Here is a 26,591-nt window from a genome sequence, read left to right as displayed (position 1 = left end):
AATATACACTATCATTAATCCTGGGGCAAGATGTGGAGAGGGTTGTGGCAAGGCAGCTAGAGGCATTATTGGATTACATGGATTATCTAGAGACATTTCCGTCTGGGTTCAGATCTGGCTTTAGGACCAAAATGGCCTTGGTCACACTGATGGATCACCTTGGTCAAGAGCAAGAAAAGGGGTATGTGACCTTGTTTTCTGACTATGGTCCCGATATATTACTACTGTTGTTAGTTGCCATGTGTATGACAAGGCTCTGCATTCTTGCTTGCTTCTTCCTTTGGAAGGAAGGGCAAAATAGAAAATGAAGGAAGGAAGGAATAAAATATTTCTTTTTGTAGTCTGTGCTATTCTGAATGCACAAGCTAGGTCACATCAGTATAACATCAGGTGATTGACTAGAGCATGGTAAGGCCCACATGTCAGACTTGGCTGATGGAGAAGATAAAGTTCTTGCCTGCCAGCTGGATGCAGTTTCCCACCCCTGATCTGGAATAAATGCAAATATTGGGTTTTAGAAGAGCTCAAGAAGTAACAAGAATACAAGACAACAATCATGCACCACCAGTGTTATTGCAAAAGTGGGACAGAATACAGAGAGTTGCATGTCTGTTAGTAATACAGTAGTGTTTTCTACACACCTGTACACATTATAGTACAGGTGTTCTATAACTCTGGTGGCATTAATTCCTGTTTGAACCAATACACTGGCTGTTACTTCTTTGCCATCTTGGCTGCTATGTTACTGTAATTGTTGGGTTAATTGGCAGAATTGCAATTCACTAATTATAATGAAAAATGGGGGGTTATCCGGAGTGGAGTTATGCAGAGGTTTGAAGTACATTTTCAGCAATATGCCGATGACACTCAGCTCTAATTCTCATTTAGATCTGCAGGTGAGGCAGTGGAAGTGTCTGGTGTCTTGCCTCGATAATGGACTGGGTGAGAGCCAACAAACTGAAGCTCATATCAGATAAGACTGAGGCACTGTCAGTGGGTGGTTCCCAAGACTGAGAGATTGTCTGCTCTTGATGGGGTTACACTTCCTCTGAAGGAGCAGGTATGTGGCTTGGGGATACTCCAGGATCCTTTGCTGTCACTTAAGGCTCAGGTGGCCTCAATTACGTTGAGTACCTTCTATCAGCTTCTGTTGGTGGTCCAGCTGCACCTTTTTCTAGACAGGGATAGCCTAACTACTGTTGTCTATGCTCTAGTAACCTCAAGTTTAGATTACTGCAATGCATTATATGTAGGGCTGCCTCTGAAGACTTCAGCTAGTGCAGAATTCAACAACCAGGTTGCTCACCAGGGCAAGTTGGTATGAGCATATCACAATGATGCTGGTCTGAATGCACTGGCTGCCAATTAGTTTTGAGACCCAATTCAAAGTGCTTGTTTTGACCTATGAAACCTTAAATGGCTCAAGATCACAATACCTCAAGGACCGCCTCTTTCCAAATGAATCTACTCAGACCTTGAGATCATCTTCTGAGACCCTTCTTTGTGTTCCTCTTCCACAAGATGTCTGGAGGGTGACAACACGAGAAAGGGCCTTTTCTGCAGTGGCTCCCCATTCTGCAGTGGCTCCCTTCGCTATACACCTTTAGGTGCCAGGCAAAAACATTCCTTTTTAACCAAGTATTTGGCTGATTGGCATCCAATTGCCCTGAGACCTGCATGTATAGAGTAATATACAAATTTAATAAATAATAATAATAATTAAAAAAATGGAGGGAAGGGATTGGTTCTACATTTAGAGTTAAAACATCATTCAGTACATTTGAAACTTGAAGGGGTAAGTATGTTTGAGGGTGTTGCATGCTTGATCAGGAGTAGAAAACACAAGAAATGAGTTGTTTTTGAATGAATTAAATATTTGATGAAACATTCTGGCATATTGACAGATGCTGTGTTTTGTCCCCATAGACTTTGCTGGAATGGATTTTCAAAAAAAAATTTTTCTCCATTTGTACTGTGCTTTTTTTACAAATGGTTTGTTTTGGGAACGTCAAAGTGCATTTCTGTGATTTTCTCTAACAGTGGTATACACTTTTAGTTTTTGTTACCGGAGCATTTCTGTGGCCAGGGTTAGATATTGGATTTCATGAGGGTGTTCCACACACATGCTTAGTACAAATCTGTTGTGAAAGAGGGCTGAATGAGGGAATTAAATGTTGGGTGAAGTGAAAATGAACGACAGGCAGAGAAGGTCAACTGGAAAATGGCAAAATGTGTGAGGGACAGAAAAGAATGGGGAGTGGGCAGGGGTTGGAAGGAGATAAAATACATGAAAATGTATATGTATGTGTTAATGGGCAGGTATACACTATATGAATTATAGGACAGCAATTGTAGTCCTATGTACCATAAATAAGGGTAAGTCAAATTGCATCTCACCGTTATAACAAGCAATTAGGGAAGTGTAGTAGATTCTAGGACTTCTAGTTAGAAAAAGGTTCAGTGATTTGAAACTTAGTACAGTGGGACCTTGGGTTACATATGCTTCAGGTTACATACGCTTCAGGTTACAGACTCCGCTAACACAGAAATAGTACTTCAGGTTAAGAACTTGCTTCAGGATGAGAACATAAATCGTCCTCCAGCGGCGCGGTGACAGCGGGAGGCCCCATTAGCTAAAGTGGTGCTTCAGGTTAAGAACAGTTTCAGGTTAAGTACAGACCTCCGGAACGAATTAAGTACTTAACCTGAGGTACCACTGTAGTATAGGAGAAGTAAGTTAGAGCATGGTCCATGCTGAATTTGGGGAGAAAGAATAATAAATTGTTTATTTTGAATGAATTAAATAGGTGGGTAAGGGAAAATATAAAAAATCTGGGCAAATGTTATCTGTTCACTGGAATATACACATGGTATCTGTGCCACTGGAGCTATCATGCAACGCAAGCTACCATTCCATGTTACAAGTACCTAACTGGCAGCCAATACCATCTGCATAGAATGTTAAATGTTAGAAGGAATCTTGAAGGTCAACTAGTCCAACCACCTTGCTCAGTGCAGGATAAAGGTGAAGCCTTCCTCATCACTCCTTCTGTATATCTCCTTCATAGGGTTTTTGTTCGTTTTGTATTCCTGAAACAAAAAAACCTGTACTTTGTGCTGCTATTTCCTCATAGTGCAGAATGAGCAGAAAAGCTGAGAGAGAGAAAAAAAGAGTTTAATACTTTTTGAGTTTGTTGTATTGGAATGATTCAAGCTTTAGGTTACTATTGAGTTTCATTTTAACTGTATGTAAACAAATGTAAGCATTTTCTGGATGAGAAACTTGTGAGGAAGATATATTTCCTGATCTGAAAACCTACCTTTCGATGATTCATTTAGCAATTGTACTCTGCACATGTTCAAAGTTAATTATAGAACTGGCACGGATAATGATTGCCACCATGATGCTCTAAATATGGAGTGTACAATATGGTGCTACCTCTGTGCACGACATTGTGCTGTCTCTAGGATAACTTTAATGTCTGTCTTGCCCATTCTTTCGCTTAATTGACTAGAAGGAAATATGCTTTAAAGTGCTTTATTTATGGCAGCAGCGTTCATGCAATTTTGGAGCTTGAATGAACATGGAAAGCCCTTAACACAACATATGAAACTAAAAGCTTTTTTTTTTTTTTTTTTTTTGTTAATTGAATTCATTAGTTTGGTTACATACTTCTGACCATCAGTGGTGTGGCTGAGCTGCTCACCTGACCACTGTCTGGCTGGGTCCCTGCAGCATACCAAGACAAAAAGGGTGTTGGGTGGCAAAGTTGGTATGTTGCACATGTTCTGGCAGAGTCAGAGTCAACCCAGTACTCTTGCTGGATGGAGCATTTGCCTCATGCCACTCCTTCTGTTTCAGCCGGATGGAGGTCAGGTGAGTGGCTTAGCTGTACCAGAGTGTCTGCTGCTGCTTCTGACTATGACACCGATGATATTATCTTACCGTTGATGATATTTGATCACATGTATGGACTCTTGGGAAGAACTCTAGTGGTCCTTGCTACTTTCAGTACTCACAGCTAATGACGGGAATACATAGCCCACATTTCCACTCATATTGCACTAATTTGCAAGCCCAGTATCAGCAGGTGGCATGCCTGGGCCACTGCCAGGGACTCCTTGCTGCCTTGGATACCCCTTTGGTGTTATTGCTGTGGGGATGGAGGGCGGTCACAATGGTGACTGATTGTGCTAATTGGAGAAGAGGCTCCAGCAGTAGGTCTACCCCTGCAACAGACAGACTGGGCACTTCCCAACTGTGTATCCCTTTTGTTTTAGAAATCCAACCCATTCTTTTATATGTCATTGGGGCCTACCGAGGTTTAAACAAGAAATCTGCCATATCCAGGTAAGTAAGTAGAAATAATAACTTCATACTTTTTTCCATGGGATATTACGCATAACAGGGAGTTTTATAATGAAATCACTATAGCATAAGAGCCTTTCCAAACAACAAAACTGTGATTACAGGAATAAAAGCATTTCCCTCCAAGTGCTGCATATGTTGCCGATTCCTCCCCCCCCCCCAAACATTAAATCTGCAATATTTTGTTGCTGGGATGCAGCAATCTGTTCATTACCATAGATGTGTTATGTGTAGAAAGTGGGACCGTGATTCTCGCAATAAGCCATGGATAGTGTGTGCAATGGCTTTGCTTTCAGCAACACCACTGTTCCTTTAATGCCCTTGCCAGCTTGTGAATTTTAATAGGAGATGAATGCCCTTCCACCATACCACTCAAGTGGGAATACATGTTAAGTCATTTAATTTCTTTAGAGGCCAGGCTCTTCTCACTGCCAGTTCAGGACTGCCATTTTACCCTTTTTAAATAGAAAAAGTGTTGAAAAACCTATCCCTTACTTTACACTGCAAGGCGCTCTCCCCTCCACCCTTTATGCATTACATAAGAATGGGATTATGCCATTGTGAGTGGATCAGGGCTAGTGTTGGTATACTGATGAGTAAAAGATTCATTATGTTGCTGTCTGGAAAGGCCCTAAGCTCAATAACATTAACTATGCCCATAGAGGCAACATGTACATTATGTCAATCACAACCAAGTGAAATATGCTCATTAGATGTGGCTTTCTGGCCATTGGTTTTAAAAAGGTTGCCTACCTTTGGAATAATGATTTGAAAGCTTTTTAAAAGGCTTAAAACTTCCCTGTGCTGTATGTTATTTCTGTTTTGGGAGGGACCAAAAATTAATGCTGAAAAATGTAAGTGATGTTTACTACCAGTTTTGAAGTTATTACATTTAATTTTCCCCCACTGCTATGACATAAAGTAAAAATATTTATGTAAATGCCATCACTAGCAAAATATTTTTAACACCTTAATTTTAAACTACAGTACTTTGTTTTGTACTGTACTTTGTTTTGACAGTACTTCAGCAAGTAGGTTCTGAAGTCCATGCTGTTTTGACTCATTGATGAGGCACCCGGGGTTTGGTCTATGTAAATGTAATGAACTTCAGTGATCAGCAGTTTTAATATGTTTGTTGGAAAGAACTTAGGAGTGCATGTTCAGATCATTTATGAACAAGACATATATATATATATATATATATATTGCAGGTGTACATATGTCAAAATGGTTACTTTGTATCCTAGTGTAGGTCTTCACCATTATGTGTTCTAAGTGCTGACCACATCACTATTGTATATGGTGTCAGGTTGTTGCTTGTTCTGTGCTCATAAGTTTCCTCTGCCCCTAGTTATCAGGAGAGGCTTTTGAGGGGCTGTAGCACGGAGGATGTGTCTGGAAAGCCATGTTACGTAAGCAAATTTATGGACAGAAACCCTTTATTTGCAAATATATCTGTAACTGCAAATGTGCTATTTTTCTTCAGAAAGTAGGACCCATGGATATTTGTTGTATTCCTGTCTGTCATTGTCATCCTGTGATGTGATGGAAGTTAACAGGTACAGTAGTATCGGTAAGGGCAATATAGACAGGTAATTTAAAGTTCTATCTATGCTTATAGGCCAGTCCAGTCACACTGACCACTCAGTATTGGACATAACCAGTCTTTCACTTTCGTGTAAGTGTGGGAATGTGTGTGATCTATCATAGTGATAACTGACTATTAGGCTCCAAGAATCAACGGTGTACGTTGTTAAGGTGGCTTTGAAATCATTTTGGTTTACCTTAGATGGCCTTTCAATGTCTGTTTGAATTTATTTAGTTAATTATTAATAAACAAAGGCCTAATTGTTTGAGCTTCATTAAGTCAAGTTCTAGCAGAATGAGAGGAGGCGGAAAACACCTTTTGCATTTTTGACATTTAATTTATTTCAAAATTAACAAAAAAAGTGAAAGGAGAAAATTGGAAGAAGGACAAAGAGGAAAAACAACTTAAATCAATTCTACCCAATACTCCAAACTAGAACTCTGTACACAATAGCATATTCAAGCAATATAGTTAAAACAAGAAAATACAACTGTTAGGCAGGCATCCTAAACTAACAGTATTCCTATGCCCATTTATAGGAATGTGTAAGCAACATTGTATTCAGTAGTATAGAATTGTGCTGCTACTGTTTTATAAAGAACAGCCTTGTGGCATCTTAAAGACTAATACATTTATTATGGCATAAGCTTCTGTAGACTAGTGTGAAGTGGAGACTAGAATGAAGTGGGCTATTCAAGAAAAGCGCACATCATAATAAATTAGTTAAGTATTTTAAGGTGTCACAAGACAGACTAACTCAGCAATCCTGTGGCTAACTTGTTTTATGAAGATCTGTTTTGCTGTTTTCTTTCTTTAAAAAAACCTGCTATGGGTATCACCTACCAGAAAGTGCAGCTAATAAATACCAGATAGATAGATAGATAGATAGATAGATAGATAGATAGATAGATGATAGATAGATGAATGCAACAGCATACCTGCAGCACATATTCTCCAGATATGTGGAACTAGGGATCATGGAAAAGACTCAGACTAGAATTCAGAGGGTTAAAAGCACAGTACTGTTCCATGAGCAGTGAGTTGTTGTGTCTCTGAATCCCAGACATACTTTATTAGGGCAATCCAGCTGGTTTGCTATTTCTATCTCCTCATTATCAACACGCTTATGGTATGGCCTCTTCCCCCTCACTTTCGGTGCCAAGAATTTGGCAGAGACACCAAGCGAGGAGGTCAGAGACTGACTGGAGGAGATGAAGCTGAAAGTGCAACAGAGAGAACCCAGTGGTTAGAAAAACCTAGGAAGGTTTGTTTTTATCGTGGGGAGGCTACCACTGTATGGCTCCATTGGCAAACAGTAATTACAGCTCTGTGTAATTAATTACTAAATGACTGATACATTGGGCTTCATTCTCCTGATACTTTATGCTGGTGTTAAAGATGAGGTGACTACATTGATGTCAACAGAGTTAATACAGTACCTATGGCAAAAGATGGGAGAGTGTTGCATTTAATTTCTCCTAATATGATATAGCATTTTCAGTTTTTAATGTGGCTATTTAGAAAAGTGTGGCTTGTTAAAACTTATAGACAAACTGCATATTAGAAGCTTTATGGTATATATTGGATTTGACTCTGCTTGACAGAAAGGAAACACAGAGATTCAGAGGAAGGAAATTAATGAGAGAAAATACTCTTCTCACATTTCCCATCGTTCTCATTTCAAAATGCATTTATGACACATACCCTGCATTTTTTGGCATTTGGTTCTGGCAGTGATGGTTGTGCCTATTGTACAGTATTTACTGTTAAACAGGAAGTTGCATTCCATATCCTCGTGTCTGTAAAAGAGGAGAGATAGACATAAGCTTTCATTTTCTAGAAATGGGGCCATCAGTTTCAGTTCTCTTGCAGTAGTGTATATCTTTGTTTTTAAAAGTATATGTATATCCTTCCCCCAGAGCTATTGAACAAAACAAAATCCCCACTTCTGTCCTCCCTGAGTGACAGCTCCCCACCCTGCTTTCATATAATTGTTTTTTTTCCTTCTGTCATGTTAGTGGCTAATTACTATTGGGTGCCATCCAGATCCATTAAAATTAATGGGAATTTTGCCACTGAGTCATCAGTTGGCAGTTATGAACGTGTAGCACTTCTTAAAAATAAAAAGAATTATTTATTATACCGAGGAATTGGGTACTGAGTACCAAATTTTCCACTAAGTTGATTATTTATTCATTTATATAGTGCTATCAGTGTTCATGACACTTTACACACTGTAGAAAGACAGGTCTCTGCCCCTAGAAGCTTACAGTCTAAAATTTAATACATGGGGATCAACAGATAAAGGGTAGGGAATTGGAGGAAGGGGTAAACATAGAAGTTTTTTAGACTAAGTTACAGGCAGAGCATGAGAACGAGGGGGTTGTGCCAAAAGGTTCATCAAAAAAGTTGGGGCAACAAGGCATCTCTTCTTTCACTCCTCAAAGAATATACCTCTCGACAGATTTTCTGTGTGCCTCTGCATTAACAATACTCAGCATGTAGTAATTTACCACTGGACCTGCTTATAAAGATATAAAACGGGTATAGTTTTACCAGATGATGTAGAAATGATGACTCATTTCTTAACCACCTCATTGTTGGACATCAGTCATAAGTTGAAGAAGATCAGCTTGCCTTCTTTAGATACAGGCAACTTTTTCAGTGCATTTGAGGCATGTGTGAGTGCTGGTGCGCACGCTGTTTTTGTTTTTGGCCTCGGAAGGAAGTGGAACAGGGCAAGGGTACGCGTGCCCCACTGATGCACACAGTGCCTCAGAACGCAACTCCCACACAAATGGAGAGTTGCCTGTAATTGGCGTATGAGAATATGGCATATGAGGTATCCAGTTCAACTTACAAGCGTGAACAGAGTTAGAGAGGGAAGATAGCACTGTGATTTATTTACAAATAAGAGCATTTTCATTCATCATTGGAATAAGGTTCATGATGCAGTTCAGCCCCACTCCATATTGTGAATTATATAATTTTTCAAATGGGTATTTGAGTAACGCGATTGCAGCTAGTACAGTATTTTTCAAAGGTTTTTTTTTTTTTTTTTACAAAGGCCATTCAAATTGTTTAGTATTGTGTGGGGTACTATTTTGCAACATTGTAGTCTGTTTAAGTTGTAAGTTTTTTAAACGTTGGTTTTCTTACTGTTATCAGATAAAGCTGAATATAGACCATTGTTTATATGCATTATATAATTATTTAAATATAAAAATACTCAACGAAGGTCTGTGGGGTGGCAACACAAGAACAGGGCTTTTCTGCGGTGGCTCCCAATTTGTGGAATGCTGGTACATGCTTGATAGTATGAACAGTGCGATGAAAGTATAATACAGTGTTCTCGAAAGGTTTTCAACTTCCACAGCAATAGATGAGCCTGGGAATAGGCTTGTTGCAGAGTGAATAATATTAAATGCTTTACTGAGTTTAATTGTTCACAAACAAGTAAATACAGGCAGAAAGTAAAAGGGGAACAAAACATTTCTTTAAAAATGATAAATTAATATCAATATTTTACTGGAAAAATGGAACAGCAGAGATGAAATTCTTCTCACTGGGGTCTCTGGTTGCTTCCAGAGCTGAACACCATGAGCACATAAGCAGCATGCAGATAATAGACAAAAGAAAATGAAACACTTCTCTGTGGGCTGGGATTAGAAGAACCAGAAACCTTTAGCAAATAAAGAAGTGTGTGTGTTTGCAATAAGTTTTTGTCTTTGAAAACAGGAGGTGCTGTGTCTATAAAAGCTGATGTTCCTTTTCCATTCTTAACTTCAATGCTACTGCTTATAGCTGTTATTTATATACCATTCTCACTAAACTCATGACACTTCTGCCCTTTCACAACAGACACCTAACAATGGAACAGCTTCAATTAAGAAGCAGAACATCAGCCTCTGGCATCTTATTCTGTTGTTCCATCTTTTTTGCTAGAGAGAATTCATTTGTTTCTTAATTAAGAAAAACACCAATAGCATGAAAAATCTGCTTATGGTACCTGAATGGTAATTAGGTGAAAGGTAAAAAAGAAAACACACATACATTCCAGTACCAGCCAAAATGAACTTGAGCTGATAAAAATGAACTAAACTAGCCTTGCATAAATCGAGACTGAGAGAAGTGTACAGTCATTATGGCTAAGACAATATGCAAACTATCTTCAAAGAAATCAAATTGCTAGAGTGTTTTCATTTGCATGTATTAACTATTAACATAATGAGGAGAAGTGACATTGGACCCGGATTGTGTGTCTGTTCGAATTGATAACTCGGCTGCATCTGCAAACAGGCACCCAAAAATCATGCTAGTAGTCAGATCGGTGTTGAACTCTGAAGTGTGTCTTGGAGCCCTGAACAAACCTGATGGAGTGATGAATGCAAGGCTTCCTTTTTGACAATGATTTTGCAGCAGAGTCACTAGCTTCATGCCTTAAAGGTACAGATCTCAGTTGTGAACTTCTTCGTCATGTGTATGGTCATTCATAAAGGGAAAAGGTTAGTATCTGTTTCAATATAAATAAATAGATCCTGTTTCCTGCATTTTATTAATTTATTCTTTGAGAGCCAGTGTTCTGGAAGTTTTATTTTTATGTGGAAGATCAGGGTTTAGATTTTACCCCGCTATGAACTCATTACAATCGTTGTGGGAAAATTACATCTCCATCAGTAATATGGGAATGTTTGTTTGTTTAAGTATTTGTAATCTGCCTTTCTATGACAAATCTTTTTTTAAAAAATCACAAAATAAATTAATATAGAATCCTAACACTAAAACATTAATGAAACAACAGCAGTAAAACATCATAAAAACCACATATGGCAGGGTTTAAATAAAAAAATACCTGCTGAAACAAAACAGTTTGTTCCATAGTTTTGATACCACAAATTAAAAGACACTTTTGTCTGTCACCACCACCTGGACTTCTCCTGGTGAGGAGACATGAAGTCAAATGAAAGACAGTAATACATGAGATACCTTGTTACCAGGCTGTTTAGGACTTTAAAGGCTATAGTCAGTGCCTTGAATTGGTCACCAGTAAATCTATAATTTTTTGGGAATAATCTGACTGACCAGCTAAGCCCAGGCATCATCTTTCCAAGGCATTTGAACCAATTTAAGTACCTAGACTTTCTTCACAGACAGTCCCTCATAGAATCATGGAATCGTAGAATTGTAGAGTTGGAAGGTACCCTTAGTTCAACCCCAGCAATGCTGGCCATTAATCCATGATGAAAGTGAATAGAGTGTGAACAACTGAGGTTAGATCTGATTTTGCCAGGTAAGGAAGAAGCTGGCAAAGCATACTGAATTGGTAAAGTAATTCCTGTCTGCTGCTGTCCCCTATGTATTAATAAGTGAGTGCAGGAATAACAGCAACCTGCCTTATAGCATGTTGTAAAATCACGCAGAATGAAGATTGCAAAAGCACTTTGCAAATTAAAAGTTTTGTTGAAATGATAAACAATACTATTATTTACTTTCCTTATTTATGCAGTAAGTAATCCTCTATATTGCCTCTTTCAGTAGCATCTTCATGCATGAAAACATTGTCAATAAGCACCTGATCAACCCTGAGCAAAAAGCTCAGTTCAATTCTGGCTTTTGGCTTGGCTAATTAAATGGCTGTTTACAGAGTTCTTTTAAAACATTTGTGCAATTACAGTTACTTCCTCAGACACTTAAGTATTACAGTGATGTGGCCTTATGTTTAAATAATTGGCATATTTTTGAATACATTTTTCTTTTAAAAAATCCTTCCTAATCAATCCTTTTCGTTCTTTTAAACTGGAAGTCTTATTTCAGTTTATGGTCTGTTTTCTTTGGCTGCACATAATTGTAAAGTTAAAAGGAAGAAATGTAGTTGCTTTTGGAAGGGGTACATAAAATAAGATGAGATATATTAGCTGAAATTATCCTGGATATTTAGGCCACATGATACAAAGATAGCTCTGGGGAGTAGATACTGGTCTGGTTTAGTGTGCAGATACAATGCTTTTAGTATGGAAGTTTTCTGCTGTCCCACTTTCCCCATCTGCCTTGAGACTTTGACAAAATGGTGGCAACCTATGCTTTATTAAAAAATCCATGTTTGAATTCCATCTGTGACAGTAAACAGGCCTTCCAGAGGGCAAGAAGGATTTCCCCCATGGCTGTACCTGATTGCTTTGTGCATCTGTTGGTTAATCTAAAAACTGAACACTCATGCTGCAGCAAAGAGCTTGAATTCTAGAAATATTTCCCCCTATTATTTGTGAAAGAAACCCATCAGGCAGGCTTTTATAAGTTAAAATAGGGGAACATCTGTGTAGCTCATTACTTTGTATACAGTGACCACAATAGTAGCTCATATATGCAAGGAATGCATGTGCAGTTTATATTTTAAAAATGTAACATATGTACCATATTTCATATTGGAGGACGTGAAAATGTTTTTCATTAATAGATTAGATACTGGTAGCATGGTGTAGCAGTGTAGCAAAACACAAACTGTTTTGCATTCATTAATGGCTCACAGAACAGCTGTGGAATTTTTTATGTTGTCCATAAGGTGCACTACTGTGAAAAGTACCATAGGTTTCTGTTTATTTTTCCTTAGCCCAGAGAAATACTTAGCAGTATATTAGGGTGTTTATATAAGGTTATGACTGTTAGGCTTATTAAAGTATAGGGTACAAGTTGGCTTCTATTATTTTAAAGAAGCTTTCTATGATTATTCCATAAGGTCGCTTTTTGGTCATAATTCTTATTAGAACTTGTTGGATTTTAGACAGAATGTTGATATTTAACCTTAGACCCCAAGCAACCGCAGTCAAAATACAACCTCAGGCTGCAGTCCTGTTTACACTTATCTGGGGTTAAGCCCCACTCAGTGCAGTAGAACTTATTTTTGGTGAAACATGCACAGGCTTACTTTGTCAGTCCTCTCAACATTGTGCAGGGGCCAAGAAAATAAATGGCAATTGTGTCTGATTTAGAATTCATTTACATTGCACCGTCTGTTGTGCAAGAAGAAGAAATGTAAAGACCTTCAAGTGTGTCTTTGTGGCTTAAATGTACTTGAATTTCTTGGCGCACATTTGCTCGATGAAATACTATTTGTTTAGTAAAATGCATTTTAATATGGAATTAATATAGAGTAAATGGCACTAATGTGAATACAGTATTATTGTCTGACAATAATAATATAGCCTAATAGTTATTTGAGACTCAGAGAATAATCTGATGGCACATGACATGAATGAGCTGCCGTGACGAAGAAGTCTGATCCTGAGAAGTATCCAGGTGTGAGATCGCTTCCCAAGCCGTCACAAGCTCCTCGGCGGAATAGTGGAATATAAATTTTAACAAATTATATTACTTACAAGGTTATAAATGAGAACTCATTCTGTATTAAAAAACCACACATTTTACTTTGTGGTTTTTTTGTTCATGAGCTGTCTGTTGGAAATAGAACAAGATGAAAAACTCTTGACAAAGGGCTAACAATTCTAATGTAAAAGGCACAGGACCTTTGTCAACATATATTTGAAAGATACCAGTAGGGTGACCATCAAGTGAGCAGTCAGCTGTTGACTTTGCAGGAGTATGGGTTTATTTTGCTCTCACAAGTTTTATGCACATGAGATCCCAGTGAATTTCAGTGTGGAAGTTCAAGGTGGAGGGGGTAATTTTAGATGATGCATCTGTGCTGGTGTGAGTAACTGAGAAAGCACATAGCAAAACATACTGTGAAAAAAAAAAAAAGAAAATTATTTATTATTTTATTAGTTATACAAATTTGCCTGTATTTGATGATTCTGATTTAGTTCAGGACAGAAAATGAGACATTACTATTGATCTTTAGTTATCATGGAAGGTATGCACTAGTTTGGTATCCATTTTTGGCAAAAAGAATTATGAGAATCAAGATGTCTTGGAACATCTAAGTACCATGATATAGGGATGCTGTTCGTCTGACTTCTGGAAATTAGCCCCCAAAAGTCCAAAGTCCAAAGCTCTGCTATAATATGTGTATGTATACCAGTTTCAACCCATAGGAAGTGGTCCTAAGCAACCATTAAGTTTTATGCTAACAAGGAATGCTTATTTTTCCTCTTTGAAGGACTAATATTATTTGGTTATTTCTTACAAAACCTTTCTCAGTGTTGTACAACTCTGTGCTAAGTAATATTGTAAAATAATTTTAGCATGACAAGTTATTTCTGCTCAGTCGCTATACTGAATCTTTCTACTCACCCCACACATAGTTTAATTGTGGCTTTTATTTTATTACATAGATTTGCATTGGTCACTGTGGAGTATATATTTATGCTGCTTGAGCTTCAGTTGATTTTCATATTCAGCCTTCACTCCCCTTTTCCAGAAGCCTACTGTGAACATTCTCTCATTTTGATTACTTGCTGTTTTTCTATTTATCTGTTTACTATAAGGCTTCTTTTGCTGACACATCAATTTAAGATGATTATTGAAATGTATGACCTGGGATGGTGGTAGGGTATTCATCTTTTGGCATCTTGTTATTACCTTTTTTAGATGTTTACAGTTAGGCTTTTTTGCATCAGCTGGTCTTCCTTGAATATCAGTTTTACACATTAATGATATGGTGCTCTCGTACATCCAAAACAGCCGATAAACTGGTAAGAGTGATCCTGGGCTATACCACTTTATACTGCCAGGTGGGTAGTTTTCTGATACATTTCATATCAGAAAAATGCTACTCTAGTACTGACAGCTAAATTTTCTTTTGAAATACTGTGCTTATCTTACTACAAAAGATGCACCATCTGTAGGTGGCCACCCTATGACATGTATATCCGAAATGTTAGACAGGATCAGAAAGGACTAAGGATCTGTCTAAAATATTATAGAGTTGGAGCAGAAGGTGTCCTTCTGTCTTCTGTTCTGCACTGTTGCCTGCTTCCTGGTTCAGTGGCTGTAAATTCCATAGTTTATCTAAATGTTATGTGAAGAAATACTTATTTTCATCTGTCCTGAATCACCCAATATTCTGCTCCATTGGTTAATAATGAGTTCTAGTATGACAAGAGATGGAGAAAAACTTATCAGAAATAAATTCTTTTCAGATTGATGGAATTAACAATAGTGTTGCAGCCTTATTTTAATGTCCAGTTTAGGATTCAGTTGTAGTTTATATGGTAAAATGCCTTTTCTAAGTAACAACAGGGGTTAAAGCAGGTCTGACTACATTTCTATGAAAATCACACCAAGGCACACCAAGGGAGCACACCAAAAGTCTCTTTGGGCTTTACTCCATTTAATTATGAAGTTTTACACTACTGTACTAGCCTGATGAAGTACAAGCTAGGAGCTGTTTATCAACTCAGCTGTTGTTTGTGTGAAATACTAGGCAACTACTGGTATACTTTGTAGTTCTGATGTAACAGGTTTTTGTTTTTATCATTAGGAGTTTTGTTTGCTTATTGCTTTAGAAAAATGCTTTTATAACTCTCCTCTTGTTTGTTTTGTTTTCTTGCAAATGTTCATAATGCATTAAGTCTGTTTATTTTTAAAAACCATGGGTTTGGTATTTGCTGTTTAAAGAACTATTTAGACTTCTAGTCCTTTGATACTACCTTTTAGTCATACAGGTTGACTTTAAGAAAGCTGGTTGCATGTGTTAATTTATGTCCAACGGTCTAACAAGTGGTCCAGGTGCAGCCTGCGGGTTCTGTGTTAAAGTACTCTTGCGGCCCACTTGCTATGAAAAGTTGGACTGCCCTGATTTATGCTATTCTTATGGGCACATGTACATACTTTGAGCTGCTAGCCCCATGTTCCTGAAGTATGGGAACTGTTCAGCGTTATCATCCTTATAAAGCTAAACTCCTGCCACATAGGATTTTGATCTCTCACCTAAGAGTAGCTTTTACAAAGGACTCGGAGGGCCTTAGGAAGAAGAAAAAGCCAGAAAGTTGGGAGTGGCTAGGATCAGGGAAGAGTATCATTTCAAGTTGAGTTGCTGGCAGAAATCAGTTTGATTTTCTGATGTGAATATTATTCTGCTGGCATTTCCCCTAAATCTTCCTTGTGTCCAACTCTGGCCAATTTATTTTCCATGGTGGGGTGGTAGAAATTGGATATATACATATATTATTGTACAAGCTAAGTGGAGAGGAAAACAGAGACAGAATGCACATCAAGTAGACATGTGAATATGGATGTCTGTCTGTCAGCACTGCATTCCTCTTAATGAGATGTACATAGTCAAAAAACTTGGAAGGGATCTCAGGTCAAGTCTCAAGATACAGTCTGCTGCATAGTTGACTGTGCACCCTTCTGTCAACCAGTGACCATGCATGTATCACTCTACTGATATAATTTGTGCCAGTTTGCATAATTCCTTTTTAAGAGGGAGAAACCAACAGCAATGTCTCCATGTGCATAAGTTATTCATGAAATAAAGGAAATCTGATATATTTCCCAAAGTCTCCACATATATTTAAGAGTGCAGAGAAGCAAAGTCTGAGGAAATTACGTAACAGATACTACACATTTCTAGTTTTAATATTTGCTGACTCATTTAATCAGATTCAAATATTTTTGTTTTCTTTGAGAATTACAATTATTATTTTTTAAAAATCATTTTAACACTCAAAAGTAATGCAAACAGGGGCTTTAAAATCTGCTGGTTTAAGCTGCCTTCTGGTGCACAGTTGTGCCCTTCTAAAGCCAAAAATGAAAAAGGTATATGAAATATTTTGCGAAGAGCTGGAATTACTCAGCTGGTCTTGAAGACTGGCATTTAAAATAAGGAATATGATCATCCCATGAAAAACAGCTCAAAAGGTATCATGTACTTAGAAAAGTGCAGTATGGAACAGCAGTTTGTTTCCAGATGAAAAACACACCCTTTTTACAGAAACCAGGAGGTTTCTTTTAGGTTCTTCTTCCTCTTGCTGTTTCCAATGGATTTTCCCAGATCACTTCACTGCCACCTTTTAACTTCATATTGTATCCACTTGTTCAGGATCCTGGTAGATTTTGCCCATTGGATTCACAACCTTTTCCTATGTGACTGGCTGGCATTATGCAGCCTTCAGATTGACCAGGCCTAGAAATCTGGTTTTTCAGACTAATTGCCTCTGATTGTGAACCTGCAAAGCTTGCTTTTCCACAGACATACACAGCCTTCCTGCACAGCAGTGCTACTCCGCATCACATTACCTAAAATGATGGAGACTAGAGAAGCCTTGGGCAGCCTTGGAACATTGTTAAATGTTCCTGGAATTGCAGGAAGGGTGATCCCCAAGTTGTGATACCTGTCTTGTCATGACCTTTTATGTGCTTAGAACCCTCTTTGGATAGAAAAGGGAATAGGATTTACAACATTGACCCATGTGATTGGCTGACAGTCTGAAGCCTCTGGATTGACCTAGCTTAGAAGTCTGGCATTTCCCCCTTTACTTAACAGAGCACTCATACCTGTACTTCATGCTCAGTCTCTTCCTTCTCAGTTCCCATCACTGGCCTCAGGGACTCAGAAGAAGAGGTTGCACTGTCCAGATCTAGATCTGTGAGTGGCTACTTTTGGTCCTGCCCTGCCCCTGCCCCTGCCTCCCTTACTCTGACTCCACGTGAATCCCCAAACTAATCTAGATTATGAAGTCTAACTTGTACATTTTATATGAAGTACTGAAATAGCATGCATTCCACCTTTTAAAAAAATGTTTATATGCATGCGATAAAACAAGTTCCCTCAAGGGAAGCAGAAGGGGTTTATTCTTATCCATTACAGTGAAATCTCATAGTTTCAAAGAGGATCTAATTAAAAAACAAAAACAGTTCTTTTCGGTTAAGGTTACATTCTAACTGAGCTGATTAATGGCGGTTAACAAATGCTTTTTAAATTACTTATCAAAGTGAATTACTATTAATATATTAATATTAAATAGTTTTGTCTGTCTTATACAAAACATGTGTATAACAATTCTGCAATCCATCACAGAGCTAGGTGCACATAAATCCTATCAATTTCATTGGGAATTAACTGCAGTCCTAAACACATTTACTCAGATGTTAGTCCCATTGAGCTCAAGGGGCTTACACAATATTATGTGTTTTTAGAGCTGTGACCTAGGGCTGAAATACCTAGTTTAAAGTATTAATTTTGAGCAATCGTGTTTAGGATTGGGCTGCTAGATTGCAGCTAATGGCCACAATCCAGTACCATGTTTTAACCGATAGCTGACTCAGTTTCCCAGTTTCCCGTTTTCCATAGTTTACAAAAGAGGAGACTTGATTGTCATTTGAGCATCCTGTTATTTAAAATCTTCAAGGTTGGTCTTGTTTGTATTATGTTCCCATGCTGGTTCAAGAAAATAAGGTTAAAATGTTGGCAAATAATTTATTATTATTATTTATTTGAAAGATTTATACCCTACCCCTTTATTAATCCTTACACCAAGACAGAAAATAATAAATTAGACAATATTAATGTATACATCAACAATAAAACAATAACCAAACTCGGTATAGAATAAAAAGTGAGACATTTAAAATACTGGAGATTTGTGGAAGAGCTTTGTCCTTGAGCTATAACAACATTGGTTAAGGGGAGGGCATTTCACAAATGTGATGCTGCTACCTACATTTAGGGTCAAACCACACACTTCATTAAAACATATGCTTGCCTGTAAAGTGGGAATGGAAGGTCTGCATTTTATATCAAAGTGAACACAGAGAGCAAAATCTGACCCCTCTCCAGCACCTTACCTTGTTGCATTTGTCTTCTCCTAGCCCAAAAGTGAGCCTCGGATTGGATATGATGTGATGGGATAAAAAAACTTAAAGTAAGACCTCTAGAACATGGTGGGATCTGTCCTTATCTATTTCTTAATTTATTTTTCACTCATATATACCGGTAAGTCTTTTGCATTCAGAAAACTTTGATTAGTTCCTATGGAGCATGCATTCCAGGCAGTCATCAGGTCCACACTACTTCACTTCAACATGCATTAAGAACTCCCAGATCATTTGAATAATACAGTATTATCCATGCACTTTTATAAATTCTTTTTAAAAATGGCTTCAGAACTATTTATTATTATGATTTTCACAGTGTTTTGATTTTCTTTATCAGTAACTTTTGATTTGTTAGTTGCTCTGAGAATCCTGCAAAGTTGAAGAGTCAGATATAAGCACAATAAATAAATGAACTACCTGCCCAATTAAATAAAATAGATACATTTAAGGCATCTTAAAATATACTATTTACATGTTTAATCAACTGAGGTCTTTATTGTTCATTGTTTTTTTGCTGAGGTTCATTGCCCTTTTCAGTTTTCATTCTATCTCATCCTTGCCAAATATATTTGGTAAAAAGGAGAATCTCCTTATATATTTTTATTCTGCAGAAGATGCAATGAAGTATTTAAAGGGGGTTCCATCTGCACTTTAGTTTACAAACATCCTTTGAACTTGTTTAATGTAGTTATCTTGCAAGTATCAGCAAACTCTGACCTAGCAATAAAAAAATAAAGGAATTGCTTTTTCTTTCTTTAAGTGTATTGTTTTGGGTTGATTGTGCCATTTAATTCTGGTGATCATTCCCCCTCTGGATGCAGCAGGCTTTAAGCCAAGTGAACTTTCAGTAGCAATTCCAATACATGAATGTTAAAATGAGAGTGATGTAAAATATGGATGCTAGTGTTTCTTTTTATATTTTGGAAGAGGAAATGTGATTAAGATATACTAAAAGGAAATCTATACAAATGCGGCAAAATTGTTAAAATATTCAAATATGCCATATTGTAACAAGGAAGCACAGTAATGCACTGAAATCAGCAATAGAACAGCTGTGTTTTAAAGGACAGTACTTTGAATGTCACTTGACAATTTGCTTTCAATTAGAAGTAATTTACAGGAAGATGCCCACAAGCTAATCTTTACAGGATAATTAAGTTCCATTTTCTTTACTTTTAATTAAAAAGCAGAAAAGATTTAGCTGATCCATAAAAAATGTTCTGTTTAAACATTCATCAGACTTCACACTCTTTTTTTGTTATTTGTTGTAGCAGATGTTATCAAAACTGCAGTCTGCTCTGTTTTAAACTCAGAATACTTGGTAAGTAGGATGCAGAGTTGCAGTAGGCGTGTACAGCTGAGGTATGAGCATTGAACATCTGTATTTTTATATAGTTCTCCGAATATTATTTTCATTACTGTGATGAAAAGTAAGGCAAGCGCCATCAATGTGTGCAGAAAAGTATATTTATGACAGATGCCTTGTTTTTATTGTAATTTATTTTCACTTTCCGCAACGTTAATACCATTAACGTATACCATTGCTGTACTTTAGAAAATGTAAAAAACACATTCAAGTTAGAAATTTTTCTTAAATACTACAGTGGTGCCTCGCTAGACGAAATTAATCCGTTCCGCGATTCTCTTCGTCTAGCGGTTTTTTCGTCTTGCGAAGCAAGCCCATTGACAGCTTAGCGGATTAGTGCTAGAGCTGTCAAGCGGCTTCCAGCGATCAGCTGTTAAGCGGCTTATCAGCGGAACAGCTGATAAGCGGCTTAGCGGCTTAGGAAAAGGGCAAAAAAAGCAAAAAAAAACCGCTGGGGGACGCAAGATTTTTTCGTCTTGTGAAGCAACCCCATAGGGAAATTCGTTTTGCGAAGCGCCTCCAAAACAGAAAAACCCTTTCGTCTAGCGGGTTTTTCGTCTTGCGAGGCGTTCGTCTTGCGGGGCACCACTGTATTTTAGCTGTGTAAAAGCAAACTTTCATAGTTATCCTATTTTGTATATTTTTATGGTCCAACCCCAATACAGAGGTGCTTAAGGGAGGGAGGATTGACTTTTGTAGCAAAGCGATATCATGCTGACATTACACATTTTTTTTCAAGGATGTTGTTATGTTACTCCAGGCACTGTAGCACCACAGTGATCTATGCAGATACTGTTTGTAGGATTCACCTAACCAGCCCCATCAGAGTATAGCTGTTGAACTTAATAATATTAAGGCAGTAATGGCTAACTTAAGGTGGTTGATTTCAATGGGTCTACTTTGAGTATGACTCAATCAGATACCACTTAAAGTTTTTAATTGCAGTGTGCTTTGTGATCTTTATGCTACACTCTTCGTCACAAAAATGTTATTTTCCGGTCACTGTTACTCCCATTTTGCAGTTATCAAGTCTGTATTCCTGGCTGAAGTGGAATTTGAACATAGTTCTATGAGGTCAAACTACAACACGGTCTACTGCAATGCATCTTTCGAAAGATAAGCAGAATGTACAGGTTGGAAAAGGGATTGTTGTTTGAACTCCCAGTATAAAATTTTGAATATGTAGTTCAAAGGCTTTTCCATTACCATGCTGCACTATGAGGCACAGTGATGGCTTCCTACTTTTCTCAGTCTCCCAGGCCCTAAAGACATCTGAGATTTGGTACATAGCCATGCTGCTTGGTATCTGTTGGTGAAGTTGCTTGGTATTTGTTGGTGAAGTTAGCCTACCTTTTCCCCAGAATGGGAATCAAGGCAGCTTACAGATCAAATAGAAACAGCTAAAAACATGGAAGAAACCTGCAGTGTCTTACTCTTGGAAATGAATTTGTTGCTTTGATCAGTTGTAGCACTCTTTGTAGCTTATTGAAGGGCAGGTGTCTCACATCTTCTCCCTGTCATGTCTAGAATGTATGCATTTCTTAAGGTTGTGCTGGTGCAAGCAGGGAAGGCAGCAGCAGCACATTAGGGGAATTTTGTAGGGTGCATGCTTGAATTCACAAAAGTTAGCATTTTCATTATTCTTCCAAAACGCTTTCTCAATTTAATTGTTCAGATAATGCAACATATAGCTCTGAAAATAATGGAATATGTACAGTTTGGCAGGGCTTAGAATGTGTTTCAAGGGTTTCAGCGTGTTGGAACCAAATATTTCCTTCCATGAATAGAAGGGGCAGAGGCAGATTTAGAATATCCTGCAATGCAATTTAGGTTGTTCCGGACGCCTTCCCAGCACTCCAGAACTTGGGGTTCAGGGGGTCACAGGAGGAATAGGATCCAATATATGAGAGTTCTCCATTCCTTGAGAAGACCTATGTTCATTAAATTCTGGCTCCAACCTCTATGTATTTTCTTCATTTGTCTTAATAAAGGAATGTAATAATATTCTGTGACTTGAGGGGGAAATAACATTGGTCATTAATCTATTAATAATTGTATCCTGCTTAGTAACTAGGGATAGCATTTATGGGCTTCACTATATATGGGCTCAATTCAAAGTGCTGTTTTGGACTTTTAAACCCATCATGGCTTGAGACCAGAGTATCTGAATGATACTTAAGATCCCTCTCATCAAAAGCCCTTCCTTGCCAACTGAGGTACCACCACCCATCCCTTTTGTCCAAGGAGGTCAAGGTACTGTACTTGATTCTATCTTTTCGCATTGTATCTTCACAACAACCTTGAGAAGTAGGTTAGGCTGAAAAAATATAACTGGATCAGGTCACCCAGTGAGCTTTATGAGTGAATGGGTGTTTGAACCTAGTTCTCCAAGGTCCTAATCTGACACTCTAACCACTACACCACACTGGTATGGTGGGTGGCTGACAGGGAAAGGCATTCTCAGTTGTGGAGTGCTTTCCCTAGGGAAAATTGCCTACTCTGATGCCACTTTGCAATTAGGATTATTTTTTCAGACCTTTCAATTTGATAGGTTTTTATATTGGCTGGGTTTGTTGTTTTTATGCTGCTTCTGGTAATTTTTACTGTTTTTAGTATATCTTTGTACATTTTCAATTTTCTGTGTAAGATTCATTTTTTATACTTTACATTTTGTAATTGGCCCAGAATATTTTACCAAAGATGGGGGTATAAATTCCTCAAGCTAGCAAATATATAAATAAATGTTATCCTCAACAGTTAGGTTAATCAGGAGGTGGTGATGAGTCCAACGTTGTCCAGTAAGCTTCACAGCAAAGCAGGAATTTGAATCTTTTCCAGTTTTAGTGAAACAGTGTGGAGCAAGCTCATGAGGCAACTGTTATAAACATTGCCATTTTCTTGGCATTGCAGTGATTTTATTTGATTGTATGAAGTGTATCTTTGCAAGATCAGACTTTATTTCAAGGCTTTGGGAATAATTTTTGCTCTCTTGAATGTATAGGTGAGCAATGCCATTTGATATAATAATCCTTAATTAAATGCAATTCCTCCAGCAAATGAATTGCTGGTAATAACTGTATTTAAAAATAACTTTGTATCCTAAATCTACCTTGTGCAGTTTTTCAATTTTGTGTTACAAGATGTCTCAAAGTGTGACTTGTCTGATTGGGGAAGCAGGGAAGTGGGAAGAGGGGGGGGGGGCTAATGGAATTCAGACAAGCAATAATTAGTAGGCCAGGAAGTAGGGCAATTTTAAAAATGATTCATGGCAAGTAGGAATGAGACATTTACATTCTAAGAATTAATTATGGGAGTTGTCTAAATTATGAGTGGAAAGCAGAAGTGCAGGGAATAGAATGTGGTTCAGAGACAATTTCATATATTACACTCTGTGCAAGAGATTAGTAAAGATTTTTCGATGCAGATCATTCATTAGAATACACTTTAGAAAGTGGAGTTTACAGATTTCATGCTTGCTACACACACACACACACACACACACACACACACACGAGCCCATCAACTCAAGCCCATCACAAAATGGCAGCTTGAGGGTAGAACCAGTCGAAGAATGGCAGTTTGTGGAAGGACTAAGTAATAAAATAGCAATTCACAGGCACAGCCAATCATGATTATGAGTCATGTACCGGGGTGCCCTTACCTGTAAAAGTACAAATTCTTTTCAGAGTTACTGTAGAACAGGGATTCTAATGTTAAACTCTTAACGTGCAGCAGGAGGACTACAAAAAGCCATGGTCACAAGCCACTAATTTATGTTTCTGTTTTACAGCTGAGGAATGCTAAGGCTCAGATAAGGGATTAACCCAAAGCAAGCCACTGAATCCATGACAGAAAATTATCAATTTTGCTGGGTAGCAAGAAGTCTCAGCAATATACAACTTGAAGAATGAGCTAAAATTGTATGTTTGAAGTGAGTATCCTGTACAGCAATTCACTCAAAATGCTGTGGGTCTTAGGTCAACCCTGCAAAACAGCATCAAGAGAAGTTCATTTTTCATTTGGAAGATAATCATTTCTGCTGTTAGCGATGTTCAGGGATAAGTGCCAATCCTTAAGTAGCCAAAATGGCACCATGCAGGCGCAAGAGAGAAAGATCAGGGTCTGCAGAAGTAGAGATCATATTTAAGGTGCTACAACCCACTTAAGGGGGCAAGAAATCCCCCAAACAACATAGAAAAACCAAGGATGAGGAATGGAATGGAGGGCATGCCTGTCTAGCAGGAACCCTGAGCAGGAGCACTCCACACTGGAATGTTTTGTTGCAGGTCTCAGTTGTTCCAAATATAAACACCATCTCTCTCACATATACATCTATCAGACTCACACATGAGGAAACCTAAATGCACTTTTTATCATCTGTCACACGCATCTCCAGACAGACATGTGCATACTCTCTCTTACCTTCATATGCACATTCTCACAAAAGAAGAAAATGCCTAATCCGTACTCAATATTCTATCTCATACACACACGCTATGGCATGCAGACATGGGCTATAGACACACAGAGAGATGGAGGACATCAATTCACACTACTTACTTACTAATTCTATTGCTGCTGCTGTTAGAATAGGATAGCGTAGGTAAGCAGGCAAATAGTGCTGACCAGAGGGACAGACAAGAAGCAAGTAGGCTTTATTGACTGCCCACTGGGACTGAGCCAATTGAGCCATGCCAGCTGGGTGAGTAAATGAATTGGTGGATGGGCTGCCTAACATGAGCACAAATGCTTCTCTTCCTGCTGCTCCCACTCCGAAGCCAGGGGAGATTTTGCAGGGGATTAAGCCCCAAACTCCTCCCTCGCATGTTCCAACTAGCCTGTCTCCTCAGCCACATGCAGCATCCATGGGCCTGACTGTCCTCATGTCCACTTTCTCCCTCCTTTGGCTAAACTAGGCAAAGGGATGGGTTTCTCTGAGCTAGAAAGGAAATAAGCTGTCAGTTGGCAGCATCTGGCACACACGATTCAAACTGTACAATCTTGGGCAGTAACTCCTGGGACTGGGCTCCTCCCCCTGTGATGATTATTATTATTGTTATTGTTATTATATTTCCTTCTATCCTGCATTTTCGCAGACTAGGACTCAAAGTGGCTTACACAAATTAAAACAACACAGATAAAATACAGAAAGCTAAAAACATATAAATGATAATAGTTTAATTCAACTATAATAGATTTAAAACAATATGAAAAGAAATTATTAATGTACAAATAGTAGAAAGAACACATCACTATTAAAAGGCAGATCTCAGAGCCTAGGCAGGTTCTTATGCGACAATATGGTTCTTCAGATAGCCTGGACCTAAGCCTTTCAAGTAGCTAAAGTATGTGTGTGCACACATGCCAAAAAGAAGCAGTTGCCACTTCTGTGCAGACAGCACATTTTAAAATGATAGAGATGAGCTAATAACAGACTTAGCAACATTTGTTGGTTCACCATAACCCAGCCAGCAGTTCACCGTAATTGCTGTTCTATTTGCTCCAGGATTAGAGTGTTGTGTCTATTGTAAGAGCGGAAGTCAGATTGCCTATCTAATCAAATATCATCTATGAAATATGTGCTTGGTATGTCTTGCTGGATTCGGATATTCTGAACAGAACCAAGAACAACAAATTTGGTTACTATCCAGCTAAAGTTATTTCTTATTGTTGTAAACTCGTGTGCTCTACTTATTTATTCTTGGTACAAAACTGATTATTTTACTGTTGTTTTGTCTAGCCATCTTTATAAACTGTAACAGACATGGAGAGAACCCTTGACAAATATTTATTTTAAAGTAGAATTAAAGTGCCATAAGCCTAGTTTTGTATTTAGGGGGGTGGGAATGGTTGCCTCCATAAACTGCGACCATCAGATTTTCTGATATGGATTAAGAAGTTGTTTGGTAGTGTAGAATCCAGGGAACAATTTTTAATTTAAAAAACAACAACAAGCATTTAGTAATGTGCTCTTGAAATGAGGAAGCTTCCCCAAACAGAAGGTGCTGGAGGCTTTTCTGTGGCTTATAGGTGGGTTTTGCAGGTACTTTGCCAAACATTTATTAATAGGGCAAACTTGGAATTTTCATGATAAGCAATTAAAAACAAAACAGAGTTGGTGGCATTTGCTAACTAATAAATTTGCTAACTATTGGATAGCTTTGTTATGCTACCTATTTGTATCATTAGTGCCTTTTTATGACAATCTTGTGCCTTATTTCCCTCCTGCCAAGAATATTTTTCTGTTTTAGGCGCATGACAAGAAATTTAAAGAAGGGGGGGTCAGGATCAGAGGGAGTCTGGCGAGGACTATATAGGAGGGCCAGTTTGGATTCCTTCATGGTTAAGGAAGAGGATAAAGTGAGGCCTTGTTAGAGCAGCCACCTGGGGGGGGGGGGAGCATTCCCTGTTGCCTTTCCCTTTAAAGGTATAATATAGTTCTTGGAATCTTAACATAGAAACAATCTTCACATTCTGCCTCTCTTTAAATATTT

The 26,591-nt window shown here is 38.1% G+C and overlaps 1 protein-coding gene across 11 annotated transcripts in view; it reads left to right on the top strand.

Moving 5' to 3' along the window:
- Positions 1-26,591, top strand: part of ZFPM2 (zinc finger protein, FOG family member 2) — a 469,506-nt gene that overhangs the window by 150,996 nt on the left and 291,919 nt on the right. Inside the window, exon 1 of one of the 11 annotated variants that reach the window (XM_083749017.1) lies at positions 921-942. The exons of 8 other annotated variants lie outside the window; for them this stretch is intronic. The gene's annotated coding sequence lies outside the window, so the exon portion shown is untranslated. Of the gene's footprint in view, positions 1-920; positions 943-23,892; positions 24,029-26,591 lie in introns of those variants that run through there. 2 more of the 11 variants (XM_083749016.1, XM_083749024.1) reach the window with 2 other exon arrangements.

Source organism: Podarcis gaigeae (genome assembly GCF_964106915.1).
Source record: "Podarcis gaigeae genome assembly, chromosome: 7".
Classification (NCBI taxonomy): domain Eukaryota; kingdom Metazoa; phylum Chordata; class Lepidosauria; order Squamata; family Lacertidae; genus Podarcis; species Podarcis gaigeae.
The sequence above is the reverse complement of the archived record's forward strand: the minus strand, read 5'-3'. Positions and strand labels throughout refer to the sequence as shown.